The sequence below is a fragment of the Ictalurus furcatus genome, chromosome 10 (assembly GCF_023375685.1).
Source record: "Ictalurus furcatus strain D&B chromosome 10, Billie_1.0, whole genome shotgun sequence".
In the NCBI taxonomy this organism is placed as follows: Eukaryota; Metazoa; Chordata; class Actinopteri; order Siluriformes; family Ictaluridae; genus Ictalurus; species Ictalurus furcatus.
Window position 1 is genome coordinate 4952607 of NC_071264.1, and position 13920 is coordinate 4966526.

At 46.2% G+C, this 13920-nt stretch overlaps 2 non-coding genes across 2 annotated transcripts in view; both read right to left on the minus strand.

Annotated features, from left to right (window-relative positions):
* Window positions 1–21, minus strand: part of trnaf-gaa (transfer RNA phenylalanine (anticodon GAA)) — a 73-nt gene extending 52 nt beyond the window's left edge. The window contains exon 1 of the tRNA in view: window positions 1–21. This exon is cut by the window's left edge and continues 52 nt beyond it. This is a non-coding gene — a tRNA (tRNA-Phe).
* A 602-nt stretch (window positions 22–623) lies between these two features.
* Window positions 624–695, minus strand: trnaq-cug (transfer RNA glutamine (anticodon CUG)). Its single transcript has one exon. It is a non-coding gene; the product is annotated as a tRNA-Gln (tRNA).
* Between the last annotated feature and the right edge of the window lie 13225 nt (window positions 696–13920).

Below are 13920 nucleotides of genomic sequence, written 5' to 3' on the forward strand. Positions count from 1 at the left end.
TCCCAACTGAGCTATTTCGGCTCACTTTTTAGCAAGAACTTACTTGTTGAGCCGCAACTTTGGAAACACTCTCTCGATTACACTTTTCCCTTTAAGTTTTTGTAGGTTCTACCGATCTTTGTTGACGGATCAATGGATTCAGTGTCTCCCAACTGAGTTGTTTTGGACAATGCAAACAAAATCAGTACTGTATCAAACAAAAATCAGAAATGGTCCATGTACATCTTGAGTGGAATTTTATTCTTAGAGCAAGCAGGAACCTGCCACCATCAGAGCTCCAGACTAACATTACCACAGCCATGTTAGTCAGAATAAGCAAATGTGGGCTCAACATCATGGACCAAAGAATTCAGCCTTGGCCCATGTTCACCTTCAACAGAATTAGCTCCAGAATCATCTTTACAAGAGATGTGAAATGGGATCACTGGATTGAAAGTCTCCAAACTGAGTAATTTTGGCCATTGCACACAAATCAGTAGTGTATAAAACAAAACAAAACGCTGAATTGTACCGTATTCACATTTTCAATTTCTCTGGGACCTCAGGAATAACTTGGTACAAAGCTAAGTTTCTGACAAGACAGTTTGTCTAGTTTCATAGAGATACCTCTGCTAACTCTTGGCAGGTTCCACTGAGATTTGAACTCAGATCACTGGATTCAGAGTACAGAGTGCTAACCATTACACCATGGAACCAAGCGGGTTTGTGTTTTTTCCAGGCGATTACAGCCACATACTGGCCAAGCAGCAATTATGGCATTAGGATTCTGGCAAGCAGCTACTACCTAAAAGGCCAGAGATTATGCCGCTGTCATCAAGATACCAAGAACACTGCCGAAAACCGGGATTGAACTAAGTACCTTCAGATCTTCAGTCTAACACTCTCCCAACTAAGCTACTTCAGCTTACTTTTTAGCTAGAACTTACTTGTTGAGCCGCAACTTTGGAAACACTCTCTTGATTAAACTTTGCCCTTTTTTTGTAGGTTCTACCAATATTTGTTACCAGATCATCAGCTTCAATGTCAACCTCTTGGAAGGTTCTTCTGAGATTTGAACTCAGCTAACTGGACTCAGAGTCCAGAGTGCTAACCATTACACCATGGAACCAAGCGGGGCTGTAAGCTATCTTTTTTCCAGGTAATTACAGCCACATATTGGCCAAGCAGCAATTATGGCATTAGGCTTCTGGCAGGCAGCAATTAACACAAAAGTCAGAGTCTATGACTGTCATCAAAATAATAAGACTAAGGCCAAAACGCAGGATTTTACCAGGGCTCTTCAAATCTTCATTTTAACACTCTCCCAACTGAGCTACTTCTACAACCACAGCTACTTCTCTCATACTTGCTCACATTTTTCACACACACTTCATCACACTCTCCCTCACAGACACACTCACTCACTCTCTCATGCACTCTCACACAATCTTGCACACACACACACTCCTATACTCTCTCTCACACTCACTCACTCTCACATGCACACTCAGCAGTTCGTCCGTCGATTTCGACGAAGACCGAAGTTTTCGATCCATGCCTCCATTATGGAGAAGTTTGAAGTGGAGCGTCATTTCTATGTACGCTCAAATGTCCAACAAGCCCTATGCAGGCACGAAATGTGCGACCGCAACGTGGGCAGACTGGTTGATTCCTGTGTTGCGGTATGGGCCTTTGGCTTCCGGCTTGTTTTCTGGCTTGGCGCTTCCTTCTTGCTTTGTCGATTCTTTTTTCTTTGTAGGCTGCGGTTCCTTGTTCACTTCTCTACGCCAGGTGTTCTGATCCCGTGCAAAAATTTCCCAGTTGTTATGATCGATGTTGAGGTCCTTCATGTTCATTTTCAGAGTATCCTTAAAGCGTTTCTTCTGTCCACCGCGAGATCATAATCCAACTACATGTTCGCCGTATAGGATACGTTTGGGAAGGCACATATCTGACATTCTGCTGACGTAACCGGCCCAGCGCAGTTGAATTTGTTTCAGCATTGCGAAGATGCTGGGTGGTTTTGTTCGCTCCAGAACTTCAGTGTCTGGGATTCTGTCCTGCCCTTTGATGCTGATTATACGTCGAAGGCAATTGAGGTGGAAGTGATTCAATTTCTTGGCATGTCCAAGTTTCCGAGCCATAGAGCATGGAGGAAAGGACGACAGCCTTGTACATACAGAGCTTCACAGAGAGGTTAACTCCACGTCGATTCCAAACTGATGACCTTAGACGTCCAAAAGCCCAGATGGCTTTTGAAATCTGGAAGATCACTTCATCATCAATTAGCACATGCTGAGAAACGGTGCTTCCGAGATAGGTGAACTTGTTAACGGCAGATAGAAGTTGGTTGTTGACCCGCAACACAGGTTCTTTGTAGGGCGTGCCCGGAGCAGGTTGATGCATCACAACTGTTTTGTCGGTGCTGAAGGTCAGTCCGAAGTTGTCACAGGTGGCGGAGAACAAGTCCAGGCTTCTTTGCATGTCCATCGCAGTGGTGGCATTGAGGGCACAGTCGTCGGCAAACAGCAGTTCACGCACATGCTGAAAGGAAACCTTGGTCACTGCTTGAAGCCTTCACAGATTGAACAGTTTACCATTAGTGCGGTTCAACACCGGGGTCCTTGTCCCTGTATGCATATCACAACATGGCTGAGAACATGAGACTAAAGAGTGTTGGAGCAAGAACACACCCTTGTTTGACTCCGGTGGTGACTGAAAAAGGGTCTGATGTGACGCCATTGTCAAAGACACGGGCAAGCATGCCATTGTGAAATCCTTGGACGATGCAAATAAATTTTCCGGGCAGCCATATTTTCACATAATTGTCCACAGACCTTCTCTGTTCACAGTGTGGAAAGCCTTCGTGAGATCGATAAATGCAGTATATAAACTGACGTTCTGCTCCTAACATTTTTCTTGCAATTGACAAACAGCGAAGATCATGTCCACGGTGCTCCGCTCTTTGCGGAAGCCGCATTGTGTTTCCGGCAGAAGACCTGCTTCCAGATGGGTGGTAAGACGGTTAAGAAGAATCCTTGCTAAAATTTTACCAGCGATATTCAGAAGTGAGATTCCTCTGTGATTGTCACAAATTTGATAATTGCCTTTCTTCTTATATAAGTGGACGATAGTTGCGTCTTTATAATCATGAGGAATCCGGCCTTGTATCCAGGTTTCTTGAAACAAGCGAGTCAATTGCTGGAGAAGTTGAGCGCCAGCACTTTTGTATATCTCCGCAGGAATCACATCGGAGCCTGGCACCTTTCCATTTGATAGCTGGTTGACCGCTTTTTGAGTTTCTTCCATGGAAGGGAGGAGATCCAAGGAATTGTTGATGTCCACCTGTGGCAGCCTGTCCAATGCATCCATATTGATAACCGATGGTCGGTTGAGCACATGTTGGAAGTGTTCGACCCACAAATGTAGTATTTGTGACTTTTCTGTGATGAGAGTTGACCGGTCAGTGCTGAGAATGGGTGATGTGCCTATAGGTTGAGGTCCATAAAGGGTTTTGATGGCATTGAAAAATTTCTTTGTTTCTCCACGATTGGTGAAGCCTTGGATTTCTTCTGATTTCTTCAGTAGCCAGGAATTCTCCATCTGTCGCAATTTACATTGCACTTCACGTCGCACATCATTGAAAGCGTTCTTCCGTGCAGTTGATTTGTCCAATTGATAAGCTTTGTAGAGCTGGTGTTTCCTGTTGAGTAGTTTGGCAATATCCTCACTGTTTTCGTCAAACCAATCCTGGTGCACACGTTTCTTGGGTCCGAGAGCATCGAGAGCAGTTGAATTGAGAGTGTCAAGAAGAGTCAACCACTGTTCATTAATGCTGCCATTTTGGGCTGGCCTAGCATTTAATTTAGTGTTCAGTTTGTTCTCGAAAAATTATCGCGAGTTGTCATTCAATTTGTTGATGTTCAAGTGCCTGGACACCTTTTTCCCTTGCGGGCGTCTTGGCAGCTTGACCTGAAGATTCATTTTCGAGCTCAAAAGTCGATGGTCCGTCCAAAATTCAGCTCCGCACATTGCCTTTGTTACGCGAACGTCCCGTCTGTCGCTGCGTCTGATGATGATGTAATCCAGGAGGTGCCAGTGGTGGGACCTTGGATGCATCCAAGTGGTTTTGTTTCGATTCCGTAGTCGAAACAACATGTTCGTGATAAGGAGCCGGTGTTCACTGCAGGTTCTAAGAAAAAGGAGGCCATTGCTGTTGCAGTTGCAGTTGCCAATGCCAAGCTTCCCCAAGACTCCATTCCACGACAACACGCGCGTTGAAATCTCCAAGAATGATCAGTTTGTCCGTCTTTGGCACATTCAAGCGGATAGAATTAAGGTCGGGCGCACGGTGGCTTAGTGGTTAGCACATTCGCCTCACACCTCTAGGGGGGTCGATTCCCACCGTGGCCCAGTGTGTGCGGAGTTTGCATGTTCTCCCCGTGGCCCTGTGTGTGCAGGGTTTGCATGTTCTCCCTGTGCTGCGGGGGTTTCCTCTGGGTACTCCGGTTTCCTCCCCCAGTCCAAAGACATGCATGCTAGGCTGATTGGCATGTCCGTAGTGTATGGCTGGGTGAATGTGAATGCGATTGTGCCCTGCGATGGATTGGCACCCTGTCAAGGGTGTACCCCGCCTCGTGCCCGATGCTTCCTGGGATAGGCTCCAGGTTTCCCTGTGACCCTGAAAAGGATAAAGCGGTATAGAAGATGGATGGATGGAGAATTAAGGTCTTTGTAGAACTTGTCCTTTGCGTCTTCCGGGTTTGACATCGTCGGAGCATAAGCACTGATCAGTGTCGCATAAGACTTTCCTGAAAGAGGAAGCCGGAGAGTCATCAGACGGTCATTGACGCCCTTAGGAAGGTTGTTGAGTTTCTTGGCAATTTCGTTCAGGACGGCGAAGCCGACTCCCGCTTCTCGTCGCACCTCCTTTGCACGTCCACTCTAGGAGAAAGTGTAGCCGGCACCAACTTCCTTGATTAGTCCTTCCGGAAGTCGAGTTTCACTGAGCGCTGCGATGTCCACTTTGTACTGTTCGAGTTCTTTACCCACCAACGCAGTTCTCCTGGCAGGTCTGCTGCTTCTTGTGTCATCTAAAAGAGAATGGATATTCCAAGCCCCAATCATGATCGGAACTGTTTTTTGTATGTATGCTTTTGCATTGTTTTTCGACCGCAGTACTACATCCCCAACAACCGCGGTGAGCTGAAGGGTGGTGAAGCACACAATGTTTAGGGCACCTTTTCTAGCCCCTTCCTCAGGCATGAAGGTGAGCAGTGCAATCCTAAAGAGGGCTGCTCAGACGCTCAGGATGCTAATGAACTCCGCTGCTGCTTTGGGTCCAGCGAAGAACGACCAATGTCCCGAGCCACCTGTGTGGAGGTCCACGACTACGGCTGCCAGTGTGTCCACACCTACTGTTTTGCCCATCGCCAATTGCTGTAGGACTTTATCTTTAGACACAAAAATGGAACTCGACTTGCGCGTGAATTGGATTAAAGTGAGGGAGACTTGCGCAGCATCAGCCTCACTCTCACTTCCCGGTGACCACCATAATCCAGTGGCAAGACAGAGTCAAGACGACTGAGGATGGCCCCGGGCGCAGTGGTTGACCAGGATTTCCTTTGTACCTCATCCTGCTCTACACATACCACAGACACGTCTCTGTACCGCCTGTGAGATTGTTGGGTCAATAGTGACCTCATCCGCTCCTCCAACTAAAACAGACTGTACATGCTGGGACAGGTATATCCCAAGGAAGAATCACCATGAGCCGAGGCCCACCGGCTACCCTCACCTGGTTTAGCCCGCCTGTCAAGTGGTTTACCGGGGTGTGGCCGCTGCGCATGTCACAGCTACTAGGAGCCACAGGTGAGAGCTGAGTGCATGTGTACAGGCCAGTAATAACAAGAGAACTCGCACTCTCACATGCACACTCGCACAGTTATACTCACACCATTCACACACTCACACTCACTCGTAACTCACGTCACTCACACCCTCTGTCACTCGCACACTCACTCACACTCGCTCAGTCTTACACTCACACCATTCACACACTCACTCTGTCTCTCTCACACACTCTACTCACACCATTCAAACATTCTCAGTCACACACTCTTACTCACACACTCACAGACTCTCACTCACTCTCATACTCACTCTCACCCACACTCACTCACACACTCTCATGCACTCTCTCACACTTTCAATTGCACAATCACACTATTCACACACTATCTCTCACATACACACTCGCTCACACCATTCACACATTCTCAATCACTCACTCACACACACACACACTCTCATACTCACTCACACACACTGACACACACCACACACACTCACACCATTCAGACAGTCTCAGTCACACACTTACTCACATTCTCACACACACACACACTCATACTCTCTCACACACACACTCTCACACAGTCACTCACACTCACTCTCACACACGCGCTCACACACACACACACACACACACACACTCTCATACTCACTCACGCTCACACACACTGACACACACCACACACCACTCACACACACTCTCACACCATTCAGACAGTCTCAGTCACACACTTACTCACATTCTCACACACACACTCTCATACTCACACACGCTCACACTCACACCATTCACACTCACACACTGTTTCATAAACACTCATTCACTTACTAACACTCTCACTTCCTCAATCTCAGACACACACACTTACACACACTCACTTAATCTCTTACTTACACTCTCACACACTCACTTTTTTCACACACACACACACACACACACACACACTCTCACACCATTCACAGTCTCATTCACACACACTGTCTCACTTTCATACACACATTCACTCACACTCGCACACATGCACGCGCACACAATCACACTTGTGCAGACACACACTCGCACACATACACACTCTCTCATACATACTTTCACCATTCACACACACCAGTCACTCATACCACTTACACCACTAACACACTCACACTGCTCACCCACTCACACACTGACTCTCACTCCATTCCCACAGTCTTACTCCATTCACAAAGTCTGTCACTCACACACTCTCACTCACTCTCTAATGCACTCTCACACTTTCAGTCTCACACTCACACCATTCACACACACTCACACCATTCATACTCACACACACTCTGTCTCTCACACACACTCACACCATTCACACTCACACACTCTCATACTCACTCTCTCTCACACAGTCATACTCTCTCACTCATTCGCACTCTCATGCACTCACACAAACTCACTCTCACACACTTTCAGTCTCTCACTCTCACCATTCACACACTCTCACCCTCACACACTCACACATTCTCAATCACACACTCTTACTCACACAATCACTCACACACTCTCTCATACTCATTCTCACCCACACACTCACACCATTCACACTCTCACACACATTCACTCACACATTCTCAAACTCTCACACACACCACTCACTTACTCATGCACTCTCACACACTTTAAATCTCACACTCACTCACATTCACACACACACTGCCTCTCACACAGACACTCACTCACACCATTCACACATTCTCAATCACTCACTCTCACTCACACTCCATTCACATACACTCACACCATTCAGACACTCTCATTCACACACTCTCTCATACTCACACACACACTCTTACTCACTCATTCACTCACACTCATTCACACACTCTCTTATACTCTCTCACACACACTCGTACTCACTCATTCACTCACACTCTCATTCACACACTCTCTCACACACTCTTACTCATTCACTCACACTCTCATTCACACACTCTCTCATACTCACACACACACTCTTACTCACTCATTCACACTCTCACTAACTCACTCTCATACACTTTCTCTCACACACTCACTCACACACACACTCACCATTCACACATGCTCACTCACACAAACTCACTCACACCTTTCACACATTCTTACTCACACACTCTCATTCACATCACTCTCACACACTCACTCACTCCATTCACACAGTTTCACTTGCACACACACACACACACTTTCACACTCTCATTTGGACTCACTCACACCATTCACACACAGACTCTCATACTCTCTCACTCACACAAAAACACACTCTCACTTGCACACATTCACAAACTCTCTCAAACACATGCACTCTCACACTTACTCTCGCTCACACACTTTCAAACCATTCACAGACCATGCACTTTCACACCATTCACACACTCACTGTCTCACACACATTCACTCACACCCACTCACACATACACTCACATACTCTCTCTCATACACACTCACTCGCACACTCACACCATTCACACTCACTCAAACGCTCACTCGCACCATTCACACTCACTCAAACGCTCACTCGCACACACTCACACTCTCATACACCCTCACTCACACACTCATTTACACCATGCACACATTCTCACTCATACTCACTCTCACTCATTGTCACTCACATTCTCAGACTCACACCATTCACATACTCTCACTCGCACACTCACACCACTCACACACTCTCTCATGCACTCACACCATTCACACTCACTCACAAACACAAACTCTCACTTGCACACACTGTCATACTCTCTCTCACATACATGCACTCACTTTCACACTATTCACACACACACTGTCTCACACACACACACACACCATTCGTACATTCTCACTCACACACACACACATGCTCACACACTGTTATTCACTCACACACTCTCATACTCTCTCACACTAACACACACAAACACATTCTCACTTGCACACACTCATACTCAAACATGCATTCACTCTGACACACACCACTCACCCCACTCCCTCACACCACTCCCACACTCACTCAAACCACACTCGCTTTTATCCAAAGCGACTTACAAATGAGAAAATACAAGCAAAGCAATATATCAAGCAGAGAACAATACAAGTAGTGCTACCATACAAGATCCATTAATTGAGTTCCAGAAGAAGCAAAGTAGAGGTGTAAGTGCAATTTTTTTAAATTATTTTTTTTATGGGTTGGTTAGGTGTTAATGGAAGAGGTGGGTCTTTAGCTGTTTTTTGAAGATGGTGAGAGAGACTGCGGTCCGGATTGAGGTTGGAAGTTCATTAGACCACTAAGGAATAGTTAGTTTGAATGTTCTTGAAAGGGACCTTGAGCCACGCTGAGTAGGTATTACTATGCGTTGGTCGCAAATCGATCGCAGATTGCGTGAGGGAACGTAAGCCTCCAGGAGAGAGTTGAGGTAGGAAGGTGCTGTTCCAGACAACGTCTTTAGGTGAGCATCAAGGCCTTGAATTTGATACGGGCGGCTACAGGAAGCCAGTGGAGGGAGATGAAGAGGGGTGTGACATATGTTCTCTTGGGCTGGTTGAAGATGAGGCGTGCTGCTGCATTCTGAATCATTTGAAGGGGTTTGATGCAGCTGGCCGTGAGGCCCGAGAGTAGTCAGTTGCAGTAGTCCAGTTTTGAGATAACAAGAGCCTGGACTAGTATCTGTGTAGCCTGTTCGGTGAGGTAGGGTCTGATTTTCTTGATGTTGTACAGGATGAACCTATAGGACCGTGCAGTTGTTGAGATGTGGTCTGTAAAGGTCAAGCTGTCATCAAGAATCACCCCAAGGTTCCTGGCCGTCCTGGTTGGCTTGAGTGTGGTTGAGCCGAGCTGTACAGTGAGGTTGTGGTTGATTGAGGGACAGGCTGGGATGACGAGAAGCTCAGATTTTGCAAGGTTGAGCTTAAGGTGGTGTTCCCTCATCCAGACCGAGATGTCCGACAGGCAAGCAGAGATACGTGCAGAGACGGGTGGATCGTCAGCCTGGAAGGACAAATAGAGCTGGGTGTCATCAGCATAGCAATGATAGGAGAAGCCATGAGACTCAATCACCTGCCTAGAGATGTAGTGTAGATAGAAAAGAGGAGTGGTCCCAGAACTGACCCCTGTGGAACGCCAGTTGTGAGTTGTTGAGTTTCAGAAATACCTCCCCTCCATGATACCTTGAAGGATCTGTCTGAGAGATAGGATTCCACCATTCTGGTGATGCCCAGGCTGGAGAGAGTTGACAGGAGGATCTGATGGTTCACAGTGTCGAAAGCAGCAGAGAGGTCGAGTAGGATGAGGACAGATGAGGTCGCTCTTGCTAATCGTAAGGCTTCAGTGACGGAAAGCAGAGAAGTCTCCGTAGAGTGATTGCTCTTGAAGCCAGACTGCTTGCTGTCCAGGATGTTGTTCTGTGTGAGGTTCTCATTCACACAGTCTCACTCAAGCACATATACCCACTCTCTCACACTCACCCACTCTCTCTCACACTCACCCACTCTCTCTCACACTTTCATTCTCACACTCATTTTCACACAATTCACACACTCACTCACACTGTCTCTCACACACACACACACACACACACCATTCACACAGTCTCACTCACTCACACACTCTCACTTAGCCTACTCACACACACTCACATTCATATACTCTCACTCACTGTCTCATACACTCACATTCACTCACTCTCTCACACACACACACCATTCATACATTTTCAGACACACTCACACACTCTCTCTCACACACTCTCATACACTCACATTCACTCACTCTTTCATACAGACACACACTCACACCATTCACACATTCTAACACTCACACACACTGTCATACTCTCTCACTCACACACACAGTCTCCCTCACTCACCCACTCTCTCTCACACACTTTCATTCTCACACTCATTTTCACACACTCACACTCTCTCTCTCACACACACACCATTCACACAGTCTCACTCACTTACTCACACACTCTCACTTACCCTACTCACACACACTCACACACTTTCATTCATATACTCTCACTCACTGTCTCATACACTCACATTCACTCACGCTCTCACACACACACACACACCATTCATACATTTTCAGACACACTCACACACACTCACTTACACACTCTCATTCACACACTCACTCACTGTCTCATACACTCACATTCACTCACTCTTTCACACAGACACACCATTCACACATTCTAACACTCACTCACACACACTGTCATACTCTCTCTCACACGCACACTCACACACTCTCATTCACACACTCACTCACTGTCTCATACACTCACATTCACTCACTCTTTCACACAGACACACACACACACACCATTCACACATTCTAACACACTCACACACACTGTCATACTCTCTCTCACACGCACACTCACACACACATCATACATTTTCAGACACACTCATTCACTGTCTCATACACTCACATTCACTCACGCTCTCACACACACACCATTCACACAGTCTCACTCACTTACTCACACACTCACTTACCCTACTCACACACACTCACACACTCTCATTCATATAATCTCACTCAATGTCTCATAAACTCACGTTCACTCACGCTCTCACACACACACACACACCATTCATACATTTTCAGACACACTCACACACAATCACTTACACACTCTCATTCACACACTCACTCACTGTCTCATACTCACATTCACTCACTCTTTCACACAGACACACACACACACACACCATTCACACATTCTAACACTCACTCACACACACTGTCATACTCTCTCTCACACGCACACTCACACACTCTCATTCACACACTCACTCACTGTCTCATACACTCACATTCACTCACTCTTTCACACAGACACACAGACACACACCATTCACACATTCTAACACTCACTCACACACACTGTCATACTCTCTCTCACACGCACACTCACACACACATCATACATTTTCAGACACACTCATTCACTGTCTCATACACTCACATTCACTCACGCTCTCACACACACACACACCATTCATACATTTTCAGACACACTCACACACACTCACTTACACACTCTCATTCACACACTCACTGTCTCATACACTCTCACATTCACTCACTCTTTCACACAGACACACACACCATTCACACATTCTAACACTCTCACACACACTGTCATACTCTCTCTCACACGCACACTCACTCACACACACACAGTCTCACTCACACACTCACACCATTCACACATTCTAACACTCTCACACACACTGTCATACTCTCTCTCACACGCACACTCACTCACACACACAGTCTCACTCACACATTCACTCACTCTCACACACACACCATTCATACATTTTCAGACACACTCACACACACACCATTCATACATTTTCAGACACACACACACACTCATTCATACATTTTCAGACACACTCACTTACACACTCACACACACACTCACACACACACTCACACACACACTCACTCACACACTCACACACACACTCACTCACACACTCACACACACACTCACTCACACACTCACTTACACACTCACTCACACCATTCATACATTTTCAGACACACTCACTCACACACACTCACTTACACACTCATTCACACACTCACTCACTGTCTCATACACTCTCACATTCACTCACTCTTTCACACAGACACACACACACCATTCACACATTCTAACACTCTCACACACACTGTCATACTCTCTCACACACACACACACTCACTCACACACAGTCTCACTCACACATTCACTCACACACACATACCATTCATACATTTTCTCTCACACACACACACTCACACACACAGTCTCTCACATTCACTCACTCTCACACACACACACCATTCATACATTTTCTCACTCACTCACACACTCACTCACACACACCATTCATACATTTTCAGACACACTCACACACACACACACAGTCTCACTCACACATTCACTCACTCTCACACACAGTCTCACTCACACATTCACTCACTCTCACACACACACACCATTCATACATTTTCTCACACACTCACACACACACACACAGTCTCACTCACACATTCACTCACTCTCACACACACACACACCATTCATACATTTTCTCACACACACAGTCTCACTCACACATTCACTCACTCTCACACACACACACCATTCATACATTTTCTCACTCACTCACACAACATTCACACATTCTAACACTCACACACACTGTCATACTCTCTCTCACACGCACACTCACTCACACACACAGTCTCACTCACACATTCACTCACTCTCACACACACACACCATTCATACATTTTCTCACACACTCACACACACACACACAGTCTCACTCACACATTCACTCACTCTCACACACACCATTCATACATTTTCTCACACACACAGTCTCACTCACACATTCACTCACTCTCACACACACACACACACACACCATTCATACATTTTCAGACACACTCACACACTCACTCACACACACTCACACACACACACCATTCATACATTTTCTAACACACACTCACACACACACACAGTCTCACTCACACATTCACTCACTCTCACACACACACACACACCATTCATACATTTTCTCACACACACAGTCTCACTCACACATTCACTCACTCTCACACACACACACACCATTCATACATTTTCAGACACACTCATACACTCACTCACACACTCACTCACACACTCACTCACACACTCACTCACTTACACACTCACTCACACAGTCTCACTCACACAGTCTCACTCACACAGTCTCACTCACACATTCACTCACTCTCACACACACACACACCATTCATACATTTTCTCACTCACTCACACACTCACTTACACACTCATTCACACACAGTCTCACTCACACATTCACTCACTCTCACACACACACACCATTCATACATTTTCAGACACACTCACATACACACTCATTCACACACTCACTTACACGCACACTCACACACACAGTCTCACTCACACATTCACTCACTCTCACACACACACCATTCATACATTTTCAGACACACTCACTTACACACTCATTCACACACTCACACAGTCTCACTCACACATTCACTCACT